This window comes from Chlorocebus sabaeus, chromosome 19 (assembly GCF_047675955.1).
Source record: "Chlorocebus sabaeus isolate Y175 chromosome 19, mChlSab1.0.hap1, whole genome shotgun sequence".
Lineage (NCBI taxonomy): Eukaryota > Metazoa > Chordata > Mammalia > Primates > Cercopithecidae > Chlorocebus > Chlorocebus sabaeus.
The window spans coordinates 8,063,129-8,088,635 of record NC_132922.1 but is presented as its reverse complement, the minus strand read 5'-3'; the positions used below and the strand labels follow the sequence as shown (position 1 = coordinate 8,088,635).

The window sequence follows — 25,507 nt, the reverse complement described above, 5'->3', positions numbered from 1 at the left end:
GTGAAACCCCGTCTCTACTAAAAAATAGAAAAAAATTAGCCGGGCGCAGTGGCGGGCGCCTGTAGTCCCAGCTACTCGGGAGGCTGAGGTAGGAGAATGGCGTGAACCCGGGAGGCGGAGCTTGCAGTGAGCCGAGATTGCGCCACTGCACTCCAGCCTGGGCGACAGAGCGAGACTCCGTCTCAAAAAAAAAAAAAAACAAAAATTAGCCAAGTGTGGTGGTGGGCACCTGTAATCCCAGCTACTCAGGAGGCTGATTCAGGAGAAATGCTTGGACCTGGGAGGTGGAGGTTGCAGTCAGCCAAGACTGTGCCATTGCACTCCAGCCTGGGCAACAAGAGTGAAACTCCATCAAAAAAAAAAAAAAAGACAGGGAGACAGTCAGACATTAGGTGCTGGCTGGGCGAGGTGGCTCACACCTGTAATCCTAGCACTTTGGGAGGCTAAGGTGGTAGGATCTTGAGGCCAAGAGTTCAATACCAGCCTGGGCAACACAGGAAGACCTCATCTCTACAAAAAACAGAAATAAAAATAAAAAAATTAGTCAGAGGCCAGACACAGTGGAGCATGCCTGTAATTCCAGCACTTTGGGAGGCTGAGGCAGGAGAATCTTGAGGCCAAGAGTTCAATATCAGCCTGGGCAACATAGGGAGACCACATCACGACAAAAAATAAAAATAAAACAATTAGCCAGGCGTGGTAGTCCCAGCTACTCAGGAAGCTGAGGTGGAAGGATTGCATGAGCCCAGAAGGCTGAGGCTGCAGTGAGCTATACTCACACCACTGCACTCCAGACTGGGCAACAGAGCAAGACTCTGTCTCAAAAATAAATAAATAAATAAATAAATAAATAAATAAAATGGCAGGAATGGTGGCTCCCTCCTGTAATTCCAGAATTTTGTAAGGCTAAAGCGGGAGCATCACTTGAGCCCAGGAGTTCAACACCAGCCTGGGCAACATAGTGAAAACCCGTTTCTTAAAAAAAATACAAAAATTAGCATGGCCTGTAGTCCCAGCTACTCGGGAGGCTGAGGTGGGAGGATGGTTTGTGCCCAGAAGACTGAGCCAGGGTTTCGTCACTGCACACCAGCTTGGGCAACAGAGCAAGGTCCTGTCTCAAAAAAAAAAAAAAAAAAAAAAAAAAAGATCAACCTAGCCAACATGGTGAAACGCCATCTCTACTAAAAATACAAAAATTAGCTGGGCATAGTGGCGCTTGCCTGTAATCCCAGCCACTCTGGAGGCTGAGGCAGGAGAATCGCTTGAACCCAGGAGGCGTAGATTGCAGTGAGCCAAGATGGTGCCACTGCACTACAGGCTGGAAAAAAAAAAAAGAAAGAAAAGAAAGAAAAGGAAAGAGAAAAAGAAAATAAATAAAGAAATACATCAGGGGATAAAACGTGCCAGGAGAAAAATGCACTCGGGGAGATGGGCTGCGGGACGGGGCTACTACATACAGTTGGGTTAGGGGATGCCACTCTGAAAAGGGGACATTTGTGCTGAGGCCTGAAGGAAACCAGGGAGCACACTGTGGGGCCCTGGGGGAAGTGACTCAGGGAGGAGGAAGACCAGGGAGTGCAAAGATCCAGGGGCGAGTGTGGCTGAGGACTGAGCAAACAGCAGAGTATGTGCGCTTGGGGGTTTCCAGGAGAGGAGGTCAGAAAGATAAGGGGAGGTGGGCCACGGGGTGGCCGGGTGCAGGGTGGGGCGGGGGGAGGCCTTGAGAGCTGCTGAAGGATTTGCCTTTTGATTGGGATGATTTTGGAAGTGCTACAATGTGACTTACGTCTTAGAGATCTAAGAAAGCAATACAGCCCTCACACCATCAATTCCAAGGCAACATTGTATCCCATTTTAAGGCAGTTTCTGCCTTCCTTTCATACATTTCCTATCTTGACCACCAGAAATGTGGTTTTGATCTTTTTGGCTTTTATAAACAACACCATGGTAACCATCACTTATATCTTTGAGCAGGTCCTTAATTGCTTCTATAGGACTGGTTCCTAGAAGAGAACCCTCTGGGTTAAAGGAAATGTAATTTAGGGCTGAGCAAGGTGGCTCATGCCTGTAATCCCAGTACTTTGGGAGGTGGAGGCGTGAGGATCACTTGAGCCCAGGAGCTCCAGACCAGCCTGGGCAACATAATGAGACTCCTTCTCTGCAAAAAATCAAATAAAAAAATTAGCAGGGAATGGTGGAGGGTGCCTGTGGTCCCAGCTACTCAGGAGGCTGAGGTGGGAGGATCGCTTGAGCCCAGGAGGTTGAGGCTGTAGTGAGCCATGACTGCCCCAGTGCACTCCAACCTAGACAATAGAGCAAGAACCTGTCTCAAAAGTTATATTGGAAAAAAAAAAAAGGTAACTCCTGGACTCAAGCGATCCACCCCCTTCAGCCTCCTAAACTGCTGGGATTATAGGTGTGAGCCACCACACCTGGCTGGAAAGATACAATTTTTTTTTTTTTTTTTTGAGACAGAGTTTTGCTCTTGTTGCCCAGACTGGAGTGCAATGGCGCAATCTCGGCTCACCACAACCTCTGCCTCCCGGGTTTAAGCGATTCTCCTGCCTCAGCCTCCCAAGTAGCTGGGATTACAGGCATGCGCCACCACACCCAGCTGATTTTGTATTTTTAGTAGAGATAGGGTTTCTCCATGTTGCTCAGGCTGTCTTGAACTCCCGACCTCAGGTGATCCACTCGTCTCAGCCTCCCAAAGTGCTGGGATTACAGGTGTGAGCCACCGCACCTGGCCTCGGAAATATAATTTAAAGCTTCAGATATGGAGCCCTAACCTGCTCTCTCCCACTCCTACTCCAGGCTCAGGGCACACTTGCCTCACCACAGGCTCTCCCAGGGCATAGGAGGGTGAGCGGGCTGCATGGCCGTCCTCTCCACCACTTGGGTGAGTGGCAAATGTGATCTCATTGTTGTTTCTGCTTGCACTGCTGACGGGGTGAGAAGGCTTCTCCAGTGTTGAGTTAACATTTATTAAAAGCTCACTGTCAGGCCTGGAGCTGTGTGGTTTAATAATAACAATGGCGTGTATTTTCTGAGCACTGACCCTGTGCAGACGCTGGTCAAAGTGGTTTTCTGCTGTGACTTGCTTAATCCCTCACCATCGCGTGTGGCAGGTCCTCTTATGATTAACTACAGTGTAAGTGCGGAGGAAACCAAGACCTGCTGGGCAGCGGCAGAGGGGGGTTCAAACACCCTTTGCTGGGGGAAAGGAGTCTACCTGTAGTTCAGCCTCATTCGCCTGGGGTTGCACCAGGCTAGCGGCTCAATCTCACTGTGGCCAAGAGGAGGCGCTTGACTCTGAGACTCAGTCTCCTTGTCTGTAAAACGGGAATAACAGAGCATGGCGGCTGAGAAGGTCTGGTAAGGTCAGGTAACAGTGTCTGGTACCTAGTGGGAGCTCAGTGGAAAGAGGCCCACCCCAAACTGAAGGGGAAGGAACAGATGATGGCCACAGATGATTGGGGCTCTCTGGGTCCTGTACCTATATCTGGGACAATGACTTTCAAACAGTGAAGGTAAAGACAGACACTATTCTGTTTTGCTCTCATGTGCTGGTCCACCTGGCTCCCTGTCTGCCAGCTCATCATGACCCCAGAAGGCTGTGGTGCTCCTGCTGGAGTAGGCTCGTAGTGGGTGAGAGTGTGGGCACAGGGGAAGGTGTGTTGGCACAGGGGAGGGTATGTGGACACTGGTCTGGAAGGGAAGGGGGCTCCCCTAGTCCTGTAGCCAACTGCACAGCTGGAAGCTTCTGCACCCCCAGGATCTGTCCATAGGGAAGACAAAGGCGGCAGATGGGAGAGGAAAGGGCACTTACTCAAAGAGCTGCCACTTCCTAATAGCTACAAGAAACGGAGACTCAGAGAGAAGAGCAATTCCCAAGGGCATGTGGTTTGTATGTGGACAGCCTGCTTTGAACCTGGCTCTGCATGGACTCACCCTGAACTAGGCTCTCCCCTCCCTGCATAGTCGTCAATGGGAGTGTTCACACCTGCTCCCTCCCAGGAAGGAAGCACCGAGGGACTAGGGCCCTCCCCTCCGCTGACTTTCCAACTCTCTCTGGGGAAGATCAAAGCCAATTCATCAAGTGTCCCCCCACCCCGGCCCCTCCCTCTTGCCTCCTGTCCTCACCAGCTCAGGAGGTCCCTTGGGAGCAGCACTGCATCCTCCCACCTCCTCAGTCCTCAGCGACCTCAGCCTGTTAACCTGTCCCTCCTTCTCCGAGGTCTGAGGGAGCTGAGCTCTCTCTTCTGGCTTTTCCATCAGCTCATAAATGCAGCCAGGTTTCCCTCATCAGAAAGCACACACACAGATAAAATTTAAAAACTTGCTGCTCCTCTCTATCTCTCTCTCTCACAGACATACACCCACACACACCCCCACAAATAAGAGCCAAATGATAAACTGGGGAAAGATCTTTGCCACACAGAAACCAGACAAGGGGCAAAACCTTACTGATCAACTCAAACCAATCAATAAGCAACACACGAAGAAGCTGGCCACTCATACTCTGACCCAGGAATTTCATTTCTAGGAAATACGAAGAAATATCTAGTTGGGTCTAGATACAGCCATTCTAGAAGTTCATACGCACTGATTACCAGGTTAATTCCTTCCCAGGAAAGATCTGGCCATGTATAAATGTACGCAGAAATTCAATGTAACATTATCGAAAAGAGCCAAATATATTTTGAAAAAGTCAAAAGAGATCCAATAACGCAACATGATGTAGCAAAATGTAAGCATTGAAAAATATAAAAAATGTTTGAGGTGAGGAATGCTCATGAAATTATACCCATGGAAAAATATTTTATATAGACATATTCAAATATGGAAAAACGTGTTATTTTCTTATTATTTGTTTTATTTATTTATTTTTTTGGAGACAGTCTTGCTCTGTTGCTCAGCCTAAAGTGCAGTGGTGTGATCTCGGCTCACTGCACCCTCCACCTCCCAGGTTCAAGCGATTCTCCTGCCTCAGCCTCCTGAGTAGCTGGGATTACGGGCACGTGCCACCACACCTGGTTAATTTTTTGTATTTTTAGTGGAGATGGGGGTTTCACCACATTGGCCAGGCTGGTCTCGAACTCCTGACTTCAAGTGATCCACCCGCCTCAGCCTCCCAAAGTGCTGGGGTTACAGGCATGAGCTACCGCACCCGACTGGGAAAACGTGTTTTTAAAGGTCTGGCAAAAAAAGGCAAATGTTAACAATAGTTATCTACAAGTATGCAAACAGGAATGATTTTTCCTACTTCTTTCGGTTAATTCATTCAAACAATATTCAGCAAGCACCTGCTAGGTGCCAGGCCAGGCACTGAGCTCTGGGATCTGGACAAGGCTCCTTCCCTCCAGGAGCTTCCAATCTGGAGGGAAGGATGCGGTGAGCCGATGAAAATGCAGGGTGATCAACAGGAGTTTGTGAGCACACCTAGGAGGTCCCCAAAGAAGGAGGCAGCTGGGAAGAGTGAGAGGAGGTACACTTCAGAACTCAGATGGCCAGCTTGGTGGTGGAGCCGTCCACCTGCCACCACGTTCAGGGACCTGCATCCCCAGCTGAACTGCATCCTTGGAGGTCTGAGCCCAGTGGCCCCATGGCCAGGTGGGCCTGGGAGTTGCTAGCTGGGGCTGATGTGGTCGTTCACAACCTCCTGTGTTCCACACAAACCACCTGCAGAGATTCTGTCAACCCTGCCCCACACTGGGGTCCCAGGGCCCATCACACGAACTGGAAATTAATGGACCCATTAACCTAGCAGCTAGAGGGCTTCAATTAGTAGAAGGAAACAAAACATATTTTTTAGATGGCTGTCCATTTCGGAGTTTATCCTCTAATACTGAGCTGTCCTAGCAGACAAGAAACGACAGGCACCCAAGGCATTAGAAAAATGTTTGAGAGACAAACTAATGACAACATTGGGTGTAGTGGTGTGTGCCCCCAGTCTCAGCTCAGCAAGCTGGGGTGGGAGGATTGCTTGAGCCTAGCAGTTTGAGGCTGCAATGAGTTGCCACAACACTCCAGCATGGGTGACAGAGGGAGACCCTAAAAAAACAAACAAAAAACTAATGACAGAGAGGATTCCATCTCTCCTCTCCCTTTCTTTACCTTTATATTTTGTTTTCCTTTGTATTCCTTTGATTTGGGGACCCCCTTTTGCGGGGGTTTCGGGTCCTGGAGAAGGTTTGAGGCTGGAGAGGGTTGTGGGAAATCTTGAGGGAGGCCTGGCTCCATCTGCACTCTGCTATGGGACCCTGGGCAAGGTGGCTCCCCCCCATTCTTTGGGAGGAGGTGACATAGGGGTAGTCTTTGAGCAGCTGGTGGCGGAACAGGAAGGCCAGACCTGGCCTGAGACACACCAGGTGCTCGGGATTATTTGCTGAATGCAGGGTAAGTGACCCCAAGGGGCCTTCGCGGAACAGTCAATCACTCGACATTGGAGCGGAGGAAGCCGCAGAGAGGGTGTCGTAAGGGAAAGGTGGGTGCAGGGGAGATGGCGCTTTAACCCACTCAGGGCCAGACTCAGCCAAGACTATCCAGGCGGTGGGAACTTATCCCCCCGGATGACAGGTGATGAAACTGAGGGAAGGGCCCTGGCAGTGAAATGGGATGGGCGCTGGAACCAGGTGCTCCAGCAGAGCCTCTCCCAAGCCCAGTTCCGCTCCCGCTCAGCCCTCAATTTTCCCCAGCTGGAGAGGAGGGAGGGGCGCCTGTGGATCCCAGGCGAGCGCGGAGGCCGGGCGACTCCAACCGGCTCGCTCTGTGCCCAGCTCGTACCCCGGCCGTTTCCCGCATGGGGAGGGCCCTTCCAGCTTTGGGCAGGTTCAAATCCTCACCCTCCCCAAGGCCGGCGCCGACGCCTCCAGCCCGGCAAAGCCCCCTCCTGCCGGACGCTCTCCATCCCCGTCCCCAGTCGCATCCGCTCCGGGGCGAGCACCGCCCGGCGTCCAGGCCTCCCTCGGACGGAGGGGCACGACTCGCCCAAGGTGGCCGGGCAGAGCCTGCCTCGAACCTGACTTCTCCCCGACGCCCCCTCTCCAGCCCCGGGACCCAACCGGGCGGGGCTGCCCTCGAGGGTTCCGGAGCCAGGAGCGTCCTGCCCGCAAGGGCCGAGGCTCCGGGTCCAGCCGCTGCGCTCCACTTCGGGGCGCAGTTGGGGTGGAGGCGGTGGCAGGCACCGCCGCGCGGGGTTCGTGCGCGCACAAATGTCGCCTCCAGAACAGGTGGCCCGGGCTAGGGCGGCGGCCCAGCACCTCCGCCCCTCGCGGTCCCCCCAGCCCCTGCCTTCCCGAGGCGCCCCCTCCCCACAGGGAGCCGCAGGATCTGCATGGAGCCCCCCGCCCTCCGCACCCTCGGCGCGGCCCCTAGTACCTCTGGCTCCCGCGGCAGCGGGCAGCTGACAGCTGGGCGCCGGCGGGCGGGCGGCTCGGCGGCCGGAGGGCAATGCCCGGGGCCCGGCGGGAGGCAGCACCGCCCCTCCGGCCCGGGGCGGGGTCAGCGCCGCCCCGCCCCGCCCCGCCCCGCCCGTCCCGCCCTGCTCTGCGGGTCCCGGTCCCCAGAATCCCTGCTGGGTCCCGGCGACCCGGCCCGCGCACCCTCGCTCCTCCCTGGAGCGGGTGCGGACCGTCCCCAGCCCGCGGGCCAACAGGTAGGGATCGCTCCCCGGCCTCCGCGCCGCCAGTATTATGGATTATCATCCTGTTTTCCCCATTTAACTGATGAGAAAACTGAGGTTCAGAGGGTTGAGTACCTCGATGTCCTGCAGTGGGGAAAGGACGCTGTCACCCCTGGGACCCGGGTCGGCCTGACCCCACCGCCCCCTGCCGGGACCGTGCTAAGGGCGTGCCTGCATCACCCCAGTGTTTGCGGAATTCCAGTTATTTGCTGTATCCTTAACGCCGCCCCATCCTTTCTCTATTCCTTCTCCTCTTCACTCTCATCTCGCCCATCTTCACAGCATATAGCTATTGGTAATTTGTTCAATGTGAGGAATTGGAATGTATCACACACAATTTGTGTATCACAAAACTGTATATTATTATCTTTGGAACATGCCATATTTCCAGCATGTCACAATCCTACTGATTTTAGTTCTTATTCCTCTGGGACAACAAAGACTGCAAAAAATGAAACCATTGGGTGACCTCTTGAGTGCTGACGCCCATCCTCTCACTCAGCTGATGATCTGGTGCCTAAGCCACTGAGAAAATGGAACCTCTATCCTAGCCCTGAGAAAGAGCCTGGCACTCAATGGGTGCCTAATAAATACACTTCAAATGAAGGAATCAGTAGAAAATTCCCACCAGCTCCCCCACCCACCTGCTGAGGTAGCACCCACTCCCTTCCCTCCTGGGACCAGGCTGAACCCATCCAGCTCCTGGCCAGACCACCCCCTTCACAAGATCCCGACCCAACCCTTCAAGCCAACACTGATCCCAAAACTCTGCCCTCTCTCCACTCTCCCCGGGTCGTTTCCATCACAGGCTGTTACTTCTCCCATCTTAAAATGGAAAGGAGAGGCCAGGCAAGCACTCAGGCCTGTAATCCCAGCACTTTGGGAGGCCAAGGCAAGTGGATCACCTGAGGTCAGAAGTTTAAGACCAGCCTGGCCAACATAGTGAAACTCCCTCTCTACAAAATACAAAAATCAGCAGGACATGCTCACTTGAACCCAGGAGGCAGAGGTTGCAGTGAGCCTAGATCATGCCACTGCATTCCAGCCTGGGTGACAAGAGCCAGACTCTGTCTCAAAACAAAACAAACAAAAAAAAGGAATGAATGAATGTGGACCCTTTCTGCACTAGCAATACTCCTTTTTTTTTTTAACTGAGACTCGCTGTGTTGCCCAGGCTGGAGTGCAGTGACACCATCTCGACTCACTGCAACCTCTGTCTCCTGGTTTCAAGCGATTCTCCTGCCTCACCCTCCTGAGTAGCTGGGACTACAGGCGTGCACAACCATGCCTGGTGAACTTTGGTATTTTTAGTAGAGACAGTGTTTCACCATGTTGGCCAGGCTGGTCTCGAACTTCTGATCTCAAGTGATCTACCCACCTCAGCCTCCCATAGTGTGGGGATTACAGGTGTGAGCCACCCAGCCTGGCCCACTTGTAATACTTTTAATGCTTTTGCTTTATGTTGGCTTTTCCATGATCACAAATGTATTTTTCAGAGAAACTTTGTATTGCCACCCTAAATGGAACAGGAGTATCTCAGAGACTAGAAGGCAACAGTAAAAGTAACACTAAAACAATGTTATAAAACCTGGGTAGGTCCTGTCGCCCCTCTAAGAGCTGAGCTCCTCCTGCCCTCTCCTTGTTAAAAGGAAGATTCAAAAGGTGTAGAGAGGTATTCAAGACAGGCCAGCGCCCAGCAGAGGCTCGCCCTTGGACTTAAGCAAAGGGATTAAAAGAGAATTGAGAAGGGAATGGCTTTCTGACAACAGCCACCACTGCTGTTGTGCCCAGACGCACAAACTCTTCCTGGCTCTGCCTGGGGAAACCGCCTCCTTGCAGTTTGTTAATCTCACAACCCTCTGAGGTCACACTGTTATCATCCCCATTTTACAAATGAAAAAAACGGAGGCAGGGCCAGGCGCCATGGCTCACGCCTCTAATCCCAGCACTTTGGGAGGCCGAGGCGGGCGGATCATGAGGTCAAGGGATCGAGACCATCCTGGCCAACACGGTGAAACCCATCTCTACTAAAATACAAAAATTAGCCGGGCACAGTGGAGGGCGCCTGTAGTCCCAGCTCCTCAGGAGGCTGAGGCAGGAAAATCACGTGAACCCGGGAGGTAGAGGTTGTAGTGAGCCGAGATCGTGCCACTGCATTCTAGCCTGGCAACAGAGCGAGACTTCATCTCAAAATAAACAAACAAACAAATAAACAAACCAAGGCCATTGGTTGGGTTCAGGGGCTTAAGCCTGTAATCCCAGCACCTGGGTGGCCGAGGCAGGTGGATCACCTAAACTTGGGTGTTCAAGACCAGCCTGGCCACATGGTGAAACCCCATCTCTACTAAAAATACAAAAATTAGCCAGATGTGGTGGCACCTACCTGTCATCCCAGCTACTCGGGAGGCTGAGGCAGGGGAATTGCTTGAACCTGGAAGGTGGAGGTTGCAGTGATCCGAGATCATGCCACTGTACTCCAGCCTAGGTGAGGGTGAGACCCCGTCTCAAAAAAAAAAAAAAAAAAGAAAACTGAGCCCGAGATGGAAATTAACCTAAGCTCACAGAGGTTGAGGCAGTAGGATCATTTGAACCCAGGAGTTCAAGACCAGCCTGGGCAACATAGAAAGATCCTATCTCCAAAAAAAGTAAGAAAGAAAAAGACAAGCAGAGGTTGGAATTCAAATTTGCCTCACCCCCAAAGCCCCAGCAGCCTTTGAGGCCAAATTATTTTCTTTTTTTTTTTTTTTTCTGAGACGGAGTCTCGCTCTGTCACCCAGGCTGGAATGCAGTGGCATGATCTCGGCTCACTGCAAACTCCGCCTCCCGGGTTCACGCCATTCTCCTGCCTCAGTCTCCGAGTAGCTGGCACTACAGGTACACGCCACCACGCCTGGCTAATTTTTTTGTACTTTTAGTAGAGACAGGGTTTCACTGTGTTAGCCAGGATGGTCTTGATCTCCTGACCTTGTGATCCGCCCACCTTGGCCTCCCAAAGTGCTGGGATTACAGGTTTAAGCCACCACGCCCAGCCGAGGCCAATTATTTTCTGGTCTGACCTGTCCCGACTGTTGGGAGAGCTTCAGAGGCCAGGGCATGGAGGAGGAAGCAGGGGACAAAAGAGCCTACGTGTCTGACCTGCCGTGGCCTTAGTTTACTCATCTGTGAAACCCTGCCCCGGAAGCACAGCCTGGCCCCTGTTGCCCTGGGTGCTCCTGACCCCTGGAGCACCCCTTCTGCCTCTGAGCCCAGTGCTCCCCTCTTCCCTCCCTCCTAGCACCCTGGCAGGTCCCTTTCCTCCTAAGGTCGAGCTCACAGGCTCTGAGAGGACAGGAAGGCATGGCTCATGGCTGGCTTTCTGGTCGGAGATGGAGAGCCCTGGGATGCTTGTGAAAGAGAGTGATCTGCCTGGGGTTGAATCTGCCTGTCTTAGCAGGGTGAGTGTGGCCAAATTTTTTCTTTCTTTCTTTCTTTTTTTTTTATTTTTTGAGACAGAGTCTTACCCAGGCTGGGATTCATTATTACTATTTAGAGACAGTGTCTCACTCTGTTGCCCAGGATGGAGTGCAGTGATGTGATTACAACTCTGCAGCCTTGTCCTTCCAGGCACAAGTGATCCTCCTGCCTCAGCCTCCTCGGTAGCTGGGACCACAGGTGTGTACCACCATGCCCGGCTCTTTTTTTTTTTTTGAGATGGAGTTTTGCTCTTGTCACCCAGGCTGGAGTGCAGTGGCGCATCTCGGCTCACCGCAACCTCCGCCTCTTGGGTTCAAGTGGTTCTCCTGCCTCAGCCTCCCGAGTAGCTGGGATTACAGGCACCCGCCACCACACCCAGCTAATTTTTTTGTATTTTTAGTAGAGACAGGGTTTCACCAGGTTGGTCAGGCTGGTCTTGAACTCCTGACCTCAGGTGATCCACCCGCCTCGGCCTCCCAAAGTGCTGGGATTACAGATGTGAGCTACCACACCTGGCCTTTTCTTTAAAAATGTTTTTTGAAGTGACAGTTGCTCCCTATGTTGCCCAGGCTGGTCTTTATCTCCTGACCACTAATGATCCTCCCGCTTTGACCTCCCAAAGTGCTGGGATTACAGGTGTGAGCCACGTTGCCCAGCTTCTAGGCTGAAATTCTTAAACTCTCTAAACCAGTGGGTTTCTCTCCCATCAGTAAACTGGAGCCGGTCATCTGGTTGTGAACATTGAGTAGAAAGCCTGTGGCCACTTTGGTCTACCTGCAATAAAGGACAGATAAAGCACTGGCATAGTTACTGGTGGGGTGAACTCCCACCACTTGCTTTCCAGGGGCACCCCTTACCCAGGAGGACCTGGGGCTTAGGGAGCCAGGCACAGGTTTGCCTCAGGGCCCTCAGTGAATAGGTCTCAGTCCACAGCTCTTAGTCACCTGGAGAGTGGTCCTGGAAGGTGGTGCGCTCGCTGCAGCCCCACTGGGCCTATGCTCCAAAGCAGATTTCATACCCACATGGGAAAGAACAGTCTGACAATTTGCATGGTTCGTGGTGGCTTTCCAGCAAATGCAATTTATTTCAACAGGCATTTCCTGGGCCCTAGAGAAGAAAGGCAGGATGTCAACATCTAGACCGTTACTTACGGGGGAGGGGAAGTTCTGTGAATTACTCCATATGGCTCTCCTGGCAGAAGGAACAGCACAGGCAAAGGCAAGGCACAGGGCCCGTCTCCTCTCATCCCCTCTGTGACTGCTCTCATTGGTCACCCCCTCTCTGGCGTCTAACTCCAACTTTCTGGTGGACAGGGGTCTTTCTTTCTTCTCTCTGCCAACTGTCTGGTAACAGCACACTAAATACTTCCTGAGGACTTCCACCTGGGTTTTTTTTTTTTTTTTTTTTTTTTTGAGACAGGGTCTTGCTCTGTTGTCACTGCTGCAAGCTCTGCCTCCCAGGCTCAAGTGATTCTAGTGCCTCAGTCTCCCGAGTAGCTGGGATTACAGGCACTTGTCACCATGCCTGGCGTTTTTTTTTTTTTCTTTTGTTTTTTTTTGGTATTTTTAGTAGAGATGGGTTTCATCATGTTGGCCAGACTGGTCTCAAACTCCTGAACTCAGGCAGTCTGCCCACCTCAGTCTCCCAAAGTGCTGGGATTACAGATGTGAGCCACCACGCCCAGCCTCTCTTTCCTCTTGATGTTAAGTGTGACTTTGTTGTGGAATGTTTAATCTGTAACATTTATATATAGACTAAGGACACTACTCTGTATGGTTTGTAGTATTGACTGACTTGTGGAGTGGCTTAAGCCTGTGTGCCTGTGGCACTGACTACCGAGTAAATGGGAATCAATGAGAACGCCTCCTTGGGAACGCCATGGAGCTCATGGCTTTTGTGATCGAAACACAAAAAATCCGCTAAAATCCTGACATTGTGGAAAGACACAAACATGGGCCTGGTTATCTCTGACCATGGACCGTTCATGACACCCAGCCAGAGACTGGTTCAGAGATGATGTAACCCACATGGTCTTAATGACAGAAGTCTGGGATAGAGGTGTGTCCTCTTCTGGATGGCTTCTAGGTCTTTTTCTGGACTCGGTGATATTTCATTGCCACATAAGGGGAGGGCCCATCTCAGAACAGAGCCCAGTCCCCCATGAATGGAGCTGGTTATACACACAGAACTGAGTCAAGGCATCCCTGGAGCCATGTCCAGCTGGGCCTGACCTGGTGATCTCCCTGCTTCCACCCCCACCTGGGCCTTCCTGTTACATGGTTTGGTTTAACCAGATGAGCTGGATTCTTTCACTATTTTTTTTGTTGTTGTTCACTCAGACTCCCTCTGTAGCCCAGGCTGGAATGTAGTAGCGTGATCTTGGCTCACTGAAACCTCGGCCTCCTGGGTTCAAGAGATTCTCGAGCCTCAGCCTCCCTACTAGCTCGGACTAGAGGCACACACCACCATATCCAGCTAGTTTTTGTATTTTTAGTAGAGACAGGGTTTCACCATGTCTCCAACACTGGACCTTAGGTGATCCGCCCTTCTTGGCCTCCCAAAGTGTGGGGATTACACACCCAGCTTCTTACTTTCCTTTGTACAAGCAGGAATTTTGATTGATGTACGCTTATGGGTTACCGGCACTTTCACTCCACCCATGGGCAAGGTTGAGCCCCTCCCATCCCAAGAAAAGGACAAGAAAACAAAAAGTAAAGCAAACACTCCTCCCTGTATGCTGTGATTGCCAGCTCTCTCCTGTCAGCCAGATTTCTCAAACCAATCACCTCCACTCGCTGTTTCGGACCCTTCCTTCCCTGCCCTCTTCATCCCCTGCCGAGCCAGCCAGTGTCACAGTAACCGCTGTGGCTTGCCCGTGTCAATATAGAATTAACAATAACAGGCCGGGTGCGGTGGCTCAAGCCTGTAATCCCAGCACTTTGGGAGGCCGAGACGGGCGGATCACGAGGTCAGGAGATCGAGACCATCCTGGCTAACACAGTGAAACCCCGTCTCTACTAAAAAATACAAAAAACTAGCCGGGCGAGGTGGCGGGCGCCTGTAGTCCCAGCTACTCGGGAGGCTGAGGCAGGAGAATGGCATAAATCCGGGAGGCGGAGCTTGCAGTGAGCTGAGATCTGGCCACTGCACTCCAGCCTGGGCCACAGAGCGAGACTCCGCCTCAAAAAAAAAAAAAAAAAAAAAAAGAATTAACAATAACAATGTTATTAATGTCCGTAAACAAAACCACAGACTGAAGGAATTTACTGTCAATTTATGACCTTAAAAGTATATGAGGTATTTCCAGCTTTGGTTTTTTTTGTGTTTTTTTTTTTAAGACAGAGTTTCACTCTTGTCACCCAGGCTGGAGTGCAATGGCATCATCTTGGCTCACTGCAACCTCTGTTCCTAGGTTCAAGTGATTCTCCTGATTCTCCTCCCGAAGTAGCTGGGATTACAGGCATCTGCCACCACACCCAGCTAATTTTTTTGTATTTTTAGTTGAGACTGAGTTTCACTATGTTGGCCAGGCTGGTCTTGAACTTCTGACCTCAGGTGATCCACCCGCCTCGGCCTCCCAAAGTGCTGGGATTACAGTCATGAGCCACCACACCTGGCCATGTTTTTGCTTTTCTTTTTCTTTCTTTTTTTTTTTGAGACAGAGTCTCGCTCTGTCGCCCAGGCTGCAGTGCAGTAGTGTAATCTTGGCTCACTGCAACCTCCGCCTCCTGGGTTCAAGTGATTCTCCTGCCTCAGCCTCCCAAGTAGCTATGATTACAGGCATGCGCCACCACGCCTGGCTAATTTTTTGTATTTTTAGTAGAGACAAGGTTTCACCATGTTGCCCAGGTTGGTCTCGAACTCCTGAGCTCAGGCAATCCACCCACCTTGGCCTCCCAAAGTGCTAGGATTACAGATGTCAGCCACCGTGCCTGGCCTCCGGCTTTGTTTTTGACAAAGAGTTGCCTGAAAACCACAACAGCTCCTTGCCCACCCCCAGTCTCATGGGCACCTTGGTACCCAGATATAAGTCTCTAAGACCCTTATCCACTAAAGGAAACCAGGATCCCTTGGAGCATTTAAAAAAAAAAAAAAAAAAATTAGGCCAGGTGCAGTGGCTCACGCCTGTAATCCCAGCACTTTGGGAGGCCGAGATGGGCGGATCACAAGGTCAGGAGATCAAGACCATCCTGGCTAACACGGTGAAACCCCGTCCCTACTAAAAATACAAAAAAAATTAGCCGGGCATGGTGGCGGGTGCCTGTGGTTCCAGCTACTCGGGAGGCTGAGGCAAGAGAATGGTGGGAACCCAGGAGGCAGAGCATGGCAATGAGCCGAGATGGTGTCACTGCACTCCAGCCTGGGTGACAGAGTGAGACTCCGTCTCAAAAAAAAAAAAAAAGAAAGGAAGATGATTGTCATATGACTTGAATTTTTATTGAGCTTAATATGTGGGGGTGTGTTAGTCTGTGCATTTTGTTTCTTTTATTATTGTCAACATACTAGGCTGGGCGCGGTGGCTCACGCCTGTAATATTAGCACTTTGGGAGGCTGAGGCGGGCCGATCTCCTGAGGTCGGGAGTTCGAGACCAGCCTAACATGCGGAAACCTCATCTCTACTAAAAATTAACCAGGCATGGTGGTGCATGCCTGTAATCCCAGCTACTCGGGAGGCTCAAGCTTATAATCCCAAGGAGGCAGGAGAATCGCTTGAACCCAGGAGGCAGAGGTTGCAGTGAGCCTAGATCACGCCATTACACTCCAGCCTGGGCGACAAGAGCGAAACTCCATCTCAAAGACAAAATGACAAAACAAAGCAAAACAAACAAAAAAACAAAACAGTAAAGCGATCTGTTTGCTTTCTCTCTGTGTAATTAGAAAAGAATAAACACAGAGCTCTGCACTGGAGCCCTGGAGAGGCAGAAACTGCACCAAGGAAAGCAAGCACAGACTCATGGGCACTGGTAGCTGCACAGAACTACCAGGCAGACGAGGCTCTGCCGGGTATTCAGGACAGCGGCCACCCCTAGTTGTCAAGGACAAGGAGGATTCAACAGAGAATGTCCAAAACGACTAAATAGGCAAGTGTAATCCCAGCAGAGGCAGTCAAGCCCTATGTTCCAGCCAAGGACCCACGGTCAAACATCCAGATCCAGTGATCTCAGCTTGTCTTGGAAAATTATTCCAAACATGGGAACATACCAAAATCCCATCACGGGTCAGGCAGAGTAGCTCACCCTGTAATTCTAGCACTTTGGAAAGCTGAGGCAGGAGGATCGCTTGAGCCCAAGAGTTCAAGACCAGCCTGGGAAACATAGCAAGACCCCTGCCTCTACAAAATATAAAAATGTTAGCTAGGTGTCGTGGTGTGTGCCTGTAGTTCCAGCTTCTTGGGAGGTTGAGATGGGAGGATTGCCTCAGCCCAGGAGGTTGAGGCTACAGTGAGCTGTTAGCCATTGCATTCCAGCTTGAGTGACAAAGCAAGACCCTTTATCCAATAAATAAATAAATAAATAAACTCCCATCACCAAAGCCCTAGTGAGAAATCAAAATATCCCTAAGAAGATAAAAGCAAGGATAGAAATGAGAAAGCACTGGCTGGGTGTGGCAGCTCACGCCTGTAATCCTAGCACTTTGGGAGGCCGAGGCTGGCAGATCACGAGGTCAGGAGTTCGAGACCAGTTTGACCAACATGGTGAAATCCTGTCTCTACTAAAAATACAAAAATTAGCTGGGCGTGGTGTCAGGCACCTGTAATCCCAGCTACTCGGGAGGCTGAGGCAGAAGAATTGCTTGAACTTGGGAGGCGCAGATTGTAGTGAACCAAGATCGTGCCACTGCACTCCAGCCTGGGCAACAGAGCGAGACTCCATCTCAAAAAAAAAAAAAAAGAAAAGAAAAAAAAGTGAGGAAGCACTGAATGACCCCTGGACCTTGATGTTTCAGACGAGTGTTAAGTGTAACAGTATTGTAATGGAAGTCAGCCATACAAAATCTGTCACTGTAGTTTAGATCATGTGTAGGAGTTTAGTTAATTAAGTTTGTAATCAAGGTTGGAATACTCAAGAAATTGGATTTCAAAGTTTTGCTTTTGAGATAGAAGAGCCCAGCTGGGTACGGTGGCTCACGCTAATAATCTCGAGACTTTGGGAGGCTAAGGTCGGAGGATCACTTGAGGTCAGAAGTTCAAGACCAGCCTGGGCAACATGATGAGACCCTGTCTCTACAAAAAAATTTAAAAAATTAGCCAGGCCTGGTGGCATATCCCTGTAGTCCCAGATGCTTGGGAGGCTGAGGTAGGAGGATTGTTTGAGCTCTAGAGGTCAAGGCTGCCGTGATTCATGATTTTACACCACTGCACTCCAGCCTGGGCAACAGAGCAAGACTCTATCTCAAAAAAAAAAAAGAAAAAAGTTATTGTTGGTTTATTGGTGTTTTTGTTGTGGTTATTAGTTTGTTTTGTTCTTTGCCTTGTATGGTTCAGAAGGTTTTTGTTTGTTTGTTTGTTGTCCAGGCTGCTCTCAAACTCCTGCCCTCAAGGAATTCCTGCCTCAGTCTCCTGAGTAGATGGGACTACAGGCATGAACCACTGTGCCCAGCAGTTGTTGTTTATGACACAAATAAGTGGATACATTTTCTTGGTAAAAAGGAAATTATACTCTTGTTTTTTTGAGACAAGGTCTCACTCCAGCCCAGGCTGGAGTACAGTGACATGATCGCAGATCACTGCAGCCTTGCACTCCTGGGCTCAAGTGATCCTCCCACCTCAGCCTCCCCAGTAGCTGGGACTATGGGTGTGCACCACCACACCTGTCTTTTTTTTTATTATTTCCAGAGATGGGGTTTCACTATGTTGCCCAAGCTGGTCTCAAATCCCTGGCCTCAAGTGATTCTCCTGCTTCAGCCTCACACAGTGCTAGCATTACAGGCTTGAGCCACCACGCCTGGCCTGAGATCTCTTGATAGCAACGACTCCATCAGCAAATGCAGTGGTGGTTCGGAGGCTGTCCCTCTGACCTGCTTGTGTATTTGACAGCTGGTCACGAATTCTGTGTCCTTGGCCTCCTGCCTCTCTGACTGGTTGAGGACTCCTCTCAACTCACCCCTCCCCTGCTGGAGCCCTGGCCCTTTGCCAGCCCCCTCTCTCCTTGCCTTATATTTCCCGGGTGGTCCCCTGCATAGGTGGCCTGGCCCCCATCCCACCCTAGCCTCCTTCCAAAGCCGAACCCTAGTCCAGCCCACAAAGGAGATGCTGGTGCCCAGAGTCATGGTCTGCTTGAATTTTTTTTTTTTTTTTTGAGACTGAATCTTACTCTGTTGCCAGGATGGAGTGCAGTGGTGCTATCTCAGCTCACTGCAACCTTCAACTTCCTGGTTCAAGCAATTCTCCTGCCTCAGCCTCCCAAGTAGCTGGGATTACAGGCGCACGCCACCATGCCCAGCTAATTTTTTTTGTATTTTGTTAGTAGAGACGGGGTTTCACCATGTTAGCCAGACTGGTCTCGAACTCCTGACCTTGTGATCTGTCCACCTTGGCCTCCCAAAGTGCTGGGATTACAGGCGTGAGCCACCGCGCCTGGACTTTTTTTTTTTTTTTTTTTCCAGTTTTCGAAAGATCAGGCTGGGTATATACTGGGTATATACCCAAAGGAATATAAATCAATCTACTATAAAGATGCATGCACACGTGTTTATTGCAGAACTATTTACAATAGCAAAGACATGGAACTAGGCTTCCGTTTGGGGCTGGGCACCCCAATCTCAATCAAGAGATTGAGACAATCCTGGCCAACATGGTGAAACTTGTCTCTACTAAAAAATACATAAATTAGCTGGGCATGGTGGTGTGCGCCTGTAGTCCCAGCTACTCAGGAGGCTGAGGCAGCAGAATCACTTGAACACTGGAGGCAGAGGTTACAGTGAGCTGAGATTGCACCACAGCACTCCAGCCTGGTGACAGAGTGAGACTCTATCTAAAAAAACGAAAAGAAAATGTAGTACATATACACCGTGGAATACTATGCAGCCATAAAAAAGAATAACAGGCCAAGCTTGGTGGCTCATGCCTGTAATCCCAGCACTTTGGGAAGCTGCGGGGGTGGAACACCTGAGGTCAGGAGTTTGAGACCAGCCTGGCAAACATGGTGAAACCCCGTCTCTACTAAAAATAAAAAATTAGCTGGGCATGATGGTGGGTGCTTGTAATCTCAGCTACTTGGGAGGCTGAGGCAGAAGAATCATTTGAACCTGGGAGGCGAAGGTTTTGGTGAGCCAAGATCATGCCACTGCACTCCAGCCTGGGCAACAAGAGTGAAACTCCATCTCCAAAAAAAAAAAAAAAAAAAAAAGAATGATGTCGTGGCTCATGCCTGCAATCCCAGAACTTCAGAAGGCCAAGGCAGGTGGATCACCTGAGGTCAGGAGTTGAAGACCAGCCTGACCAACATGGTGAAACCCCATCTCTACTAAAATACAAAAATTAGCTGAGCATGGTGGTGGGCACCTGTAGAGGCTGAGGCAGGAGAATCACTTCAACCAAGGAGGCGGATGTTGCAGTGAGCTGAGATCGTGCCACTGCACTCCAGCCTGGGCGACAGAGCCAGCCTCCATCTCAACAATAAAACAAAATAAAGACATCTTTTTTTGTGCTATTTTGGTGGAATTTTGGGAGAAAGTGGAGGTGACTGCTTCGTGTCTGACCTCCGTCTCTTTTGGCTATGTGGGAGGGATTATCGTCCCATTCTACAGATGAAGAAACTGAACTCTGGATAGATTGCCTGACCCACCGGACGTCATGTGACTTGGTGCTGAGTCCACCTGCCTTCCCTTTCTCTCCAGTTTGCTCAGCAGGCCCTGGCCATAACTCATTGGCTGTTCAGCCCAGCAAAGTGTGCAGCCTCTGTGCCTGGCTGGAGCCCCTGGGAGATAAACTGAACAATGACAACAGGTATGAGGAAGCGTTTTTGCAACCACTAACTGCTGCGTGGGTGTTGGCTACTGCACAGAGGGTTCTGCCTGATAACCGAAGCCCAGGCCTTGGGGTCACAGTGACCTGGGGTTGGATGCTGATCCAGCCCGGGGCTAAGCCTGTGACTCTCTTGAGCCCGGAAAGATTTGTAGGCCCCTGCTGCATGCACTGTTGGAAGCATTACCTGAGATGACACAAAGCACCCAGCACATATGTGACTTCCATTATTTTCTTCTTAGACAGTCCTCGGAACTCTACAATGGTGGCTTAGGCTCTGGAGTGCATCAGGGTCTTCCAGGAGGGCTTGTTAGCTTGTTAGCACACAGATGGCTGGGTGCCATCCCTGGGGCTTCTGATTCAGGTCTGGGGTGGAGCCTGATAATTTGCATTTCTTTTCTTTCTTTCTTTTTTTTTTTTTTGAAACGGAGTCTTGCTGTGTCGCCCAGGCTAGAGTGTAATGGCTCAATCTTGGCTTACTGCAACCTCTGCCTCCTGGGTTCAAGGGATTCTCTTGCCTCAGCCTCCCAAGTAGCTGGGATTACAGGCGTCCGCCACCATGCCTGGCTAAGTTTTGTGTTTTTAGTACAGATGGGGTTTCACCATGTTGGCCAAGCTGGTCTTGAACTCCTGACCTCAGGTGATCTGCCCACCTCGGCCTCCCAAAGTGCTGGGATTACAGGAGTGAGGCACGGTGCCTGGCCTTCTTCTTCTTCTTTTTTTTTTTTTTGAGAGGGAGTCTCACACTGTTGCCCGGACTGGAGTGCAGTGGCGTGATCTCAGCTCACTGCAACCTCCACCTCCGCCTCCACCTCCTAGGTTCAAGTGATTCTCCTGCCTCAGCCTCCTAAGCAGGTGGCATTACAGGCATGCGCCACCAAGGCTGGCTAATCTTTTGTATTTTTGTAGAGATGGGGTTTCACCATCTTGGCCAGGCTGGTCTTGAACTCCTGACCTCAAGTAATCCACTCGCCTCAGCCTCCCAAAGTGCGGGGATTACAGGCGTGAGCCACCCTAGCTGAGAATTTGCATTTCTGACAGCACCTAGTTAGTGCTGATGCTGCCGGGCCAGGCAACCTTGCTTTGGGAGCCACTAGCTGGGACTTTCTGGTGTGCAGCAGGGTGAGCCAGCCTGGCACTGGGCACTGTTGGACTCTCCTCATAACCACCCCCAGTCCATGTGGACTGAGAGGGTGGGCGGGATCAGCAGAGAGCTGGCAGCCTCTGTGCTCACCCCTCCAGGCCACTGCCTGATGGGGGTACCTCTCCCACAGAACGGAGACCCCAGGCCTTACTCCCAATCTATACTAACCCCAGAAGCCCCTGAGTCCCAATCTGTTCTAATCTCTGGCCCTGCCAGGAGCAGCCGGGGTTGGGAGCTACTGCACCCCACACCAAAATGCATTTTTACATTTTCTTTCTCTTTCTCTTGGGTTTCAAGATGTAACCTTGTAACAAATTGCAGAAGCCCCTTTTCCCTTAGCCTTGAAATACACTCCGGGTCTCTCCCCTTTCCGTCATCTATACTCCCTTCACATTTACCTAACTGCATGTTAATATCTGATCATGAGCCTTCTTAGAAGCTCCAGGGCTAATCTTGAGACAGACAGACCAAGCCTGGAGACACAGCTGCAAAATTCCAGAGATGACCTCAAGACGGCTAATTAACAACCCTCCCATTCTTGAGATGATGCCAGCCCATGTTCCAGGTGGACTGGGACCCAAGATAGCCGACAGCCTCAGGAATAAGACAATAGACTACTCAGCACATTCCTGCATATACCTTCCTTACCTTCCTTATCAACTTTTCTCTCTCTCTCTGTTTTTTTTTTTTTTTTTTTTTTTTGAGATGGCGCCTCACAGTGTTGCCCAGGCTGGAGTGCAGTGGCATGATCTCTGCTCTCAAGTGATGACCCTCCTGCCTCACCCTCCTCCAAGTAGCTGGGACTACATGTGTGTGCCACCACGTCCGGCTAATGTTTTTTGTATTTTTGTAGAGACAGGCTCTCTCCATGTTGCCCAGGCTGGTCTCAAACGCCTCAGCTCGAGCGATTCACCCACCTCAGCCTCTCAAAGTGCTGGGATTACAGGCATGAGCCACCGCCCCTGGACAGTTTTCCCTTTCTAAACCCTTGCTTTCCCCCCAACAAATTTGAAGTGGTTACTTTAGATGGGAGTCCGGCCACTTGCCCAATACTAGTTTTGGGAGTTCTGAGTAATAAGATCACTTTCTTCCTTTTTTTTTGACACAGAGTTTTTCGCTCTTGTTGCCCAGGCTGGAGTGCAATTGCAGGATCTCAGCTCACTGTAACCTCCACCTCCCAGGTTCAAGCGATTCTCCTGCCTCAGCCTTCCAAGTAGCTGGGATTACAGGCATGTGCCACTATGCCCAGCTAATTTTGTATTTTTAGTAGAGACAGGGGTTTCACCATGTTGGCCAGGCTGGTTTCGAACCCCTGACCTCAGGTGACCCACCCACCTTGGCTTCCCAAAGTGCTAGGATTACAGGTGTGAGCCACCGCGCCCAGGCAAAATCATTTTCTTTCTACTAGACCTTTCACTCTTGTAAACTGGACTCTGTGGGCATCTGGACCTGTGTTTGGTTACAAATGAAGTGAGTCTTCTTCAAAAGTCAGCTCACACGTGGCTAAGTGGTTTTGTCAGAGGCATGTAAACCAGAGGAACTCCCATCTTGAATAGGAGCTGGGTAAAATGAGGCTGCGACCTACTTACTGGGATTCGGTCCCAGGTGGTTAAGGTATTCTAAATCACAGGGTGAGATAGGAGTTCAGCACAAGATACAGGTCATAAAGACCTTGCTGATCAAGCAGGTTGCAGCAAAGAAGCCGGTCAAAACCCACCAAAACCACCAGGCGCAGTGACTCGCGCCTGTAATCCCAGCACTTTGGGAGGCCGAGGCAGGTGGATCACGAGGTCAGGAGATTGAGACCATCCTGGCTAACATGGTGAAACCCCATCCCTACTAAAAATACAAAAGATTAGCCGGGCGTGGTGGTGGGCGCCTATAGTCCCAGCTACTCAGGAGGCTGAGGCAGGAAAATGGTGTGAACCCGGGAGGCGGTGCTTGCAGTGAACCAAAACCAAGATAGCAATGAGAGTGACCTCTGGTCGTCCTCAAGGCTACACTCCCACCAACTCCATAACAGTTTACAAATGCAATGGCAACGTCAGGAAGTTACCCTATATGGTCTACAAAGGGGAGGCATGAATAACCCCACCCCTTGTTTAGCATTTAATAAAGATATAACCAGCTGGGCCTGGTGGCTCATGCCTATGATCCCAGCACTTCAGAAGACCGAGGCTGGTGGATCACTTGTGGTCGGGAGTTTGAGACCAGTCTGGCCAAAATGGTGAAACCCCATCTTTACTAAAAACACAAAACTTGGGGGGAGGGATTGCATTGGGAGTTATACCTGATGTAAATGGTGAGTTGATGGGTGCAGCACACCAACATGGCACAGGTATACATATATAACAAACCTGCACATTATGCACATGTACCCTAGAACTTAAAGTATTAAAAAAAAAACAACAACAAAACTTAGCCAGTGTGGTGGCAGGCTCCTGTAGTCCCAGCTACTTGGGAAGCTGAGGCAGGAGAATCACTTGAACCCGGGAGGCGGAGGCTGCAGTGATCTGAGATCACACCATTGCACTCCAGTTCTAGCCTGGGCAGCAGAATGAGACTCATCTCAAAAAAAGAAAAAAAAAAACATAAAAATGGGCAACCAGGTTGGGTGTGGTGGTTCATGCCTGTAATCCCAGCACTTTAGGAGTCCAAGGCGGGTGGATCAACTGAGGTTGGGAGTTCGAGACCAGCCTGATCAACATGGAGAAACCCTATCTCTGCTAAAAATACAAAATTAGCCGGGCGTGGTGGCACATGCTTGTAATCCCAGCTACTAGGGAGGCTGAGGCTTGAACCTGGGAGGCGGAGGTTGTGGTGAGCCGAAATCGCACCATTGTACTCCAGCTTGCGCAACAAGAGCAAAACTCCATTTCAAAAAAAAAAAAAAAAAAAAGGACAACCAGCAGCCCTGGGGGCTGCTCTGTCTATGGAGCAGCCATTCTTTATTCCTTTACTTTTTTTTTTCTCTTGAGGAGTCTCACTCTGTTGCCCCAGGCTAGAGTGCAGTGGTGAGATCTCAGCTCACTGCAACCTCTGCCTCCCAGTTCAAGCAATTCTCCTGCCTCGGCCTCCTGAGTAGCTGGGATTACAAGCGTGCATCACCATGCCCGGCTCATTTTTGTATTTTTACTAGAGACGCAGTTTCACCATGTTGGCCAGGCTGCTCTCGAACTCCTGACCTCAAGTGATCGCCAGCCACAGCCTCCCCAAGTGCAGGGATTACAGGCGTGAGCCATTGTGCTCAGCTCCTTTACTTTCTTAATAAATTTGCTTTCACTTTATGGACTCGCCCTGAATTCTTTCCTCCAGGAGATCCAAGAACCCTCTCTTGTGTCTGGATCGGGACCCCTTTCCTGTTAACAATTTCAACCCCCTTTTTGGTCTCTTAAACCTGACCAGGCTCCTCACATGAAACATTCAGGGTCTAGTCCTCACTTGAGCTTAGTTCAACCCTTGAAGCAGGTGAGCTGGAGCTTACTGTTCGTGGCTGGCAGATGAAGGGATTGGAGTTGGGGGGGTGGGGGGTCAAGAGCTGTAATCACTGATGTGAGGCAGAGTGATTCACGGCACAAAAGGCACACAGGTTTATGAGGGGGTGCATACACGGGAGCCTTCACAATGAAGACCCAAACTCCCAGTGCGGCACAGAAACTTCCAAACCATCTTGAGGTTGCAGAAAGAATGGGGGCTTAGATCCTGGTAAAACAGGGGAAGGGAGGGGAAGAGAGGAATTCTGTTGTGGGGCAATAAATGACTGCCAGGGAGAAGGATTAAATGGGGAACCGATATTACTTTTTTTTTTTTTTTTTTTTTTTTTTAGCATATTAGTAGAGACAGAGTTTCACCATGTTGGCCAGGATGGTCTCGCCAGGAGATCTCCCGACTTCGTGATCTGCCCACCTCAGCCTCCCAAAGTGCTGGGATTATAGGCGTGAGGCACCCGGTGTCAGAGATTAATTTATAAATCGTTCTCTTTGGGCCGGGCGCGGTGGCTGAAGCCTGTAATCTCAGCACTTTGGGAGGCCGAGACGGGCGGATCACGAGGTCAGGATATCGAGACCGTCCTGGCTAACACGGTGAAACCCCATCTCTACTAAAAAGAATACAAAAAATTAGCCGGGCGAGGTGGCGGGCACCTGTAGTCCCAGCTACTCGGGAGGCTGAGGCAGGAGAATGGCGGGAACCCGGGAGGCGGAGCTTGCAGTGAGCCGAGAAAGCGCCACTGCACTCCAGCCTGGGCGACAGAGTGAGACTC

The 25,507-nt window shown here is 50.8% G+C and overlaps 1 protein-coding gene across 6 annotated transcripts in view; it reads right to left on the bottom strand.

Moving 5' to 3' along the window:
* The window catches only part of A4GALT (alpha 1,4-galactosyltransferase (P1PK blood group)), a 28,708-nt gene extending 21,226 nt beyond the window's left edge, over positions 1-7,482 (bottom strand). For 4 of the 6 annotated variants that reach the window (XM_007975988.3, XM_007975989.3, XM_007975990.3 and 1 more), the window contains exon 1: positions 7,381-7,480. The gene's annotated coding sequence lies outside the window, so the exon portion shown is untranslated. Of the gene's footprint in view, positions 1-7,380 lie in introns of all 6 variants that reach the window. The other 2 variants (XM_007975987.3, XM_007975992.3) reach the window with 2 other exon arrangements.
* Positions 7,483-25,507: the final 18,025 nt, after the last annotated feature.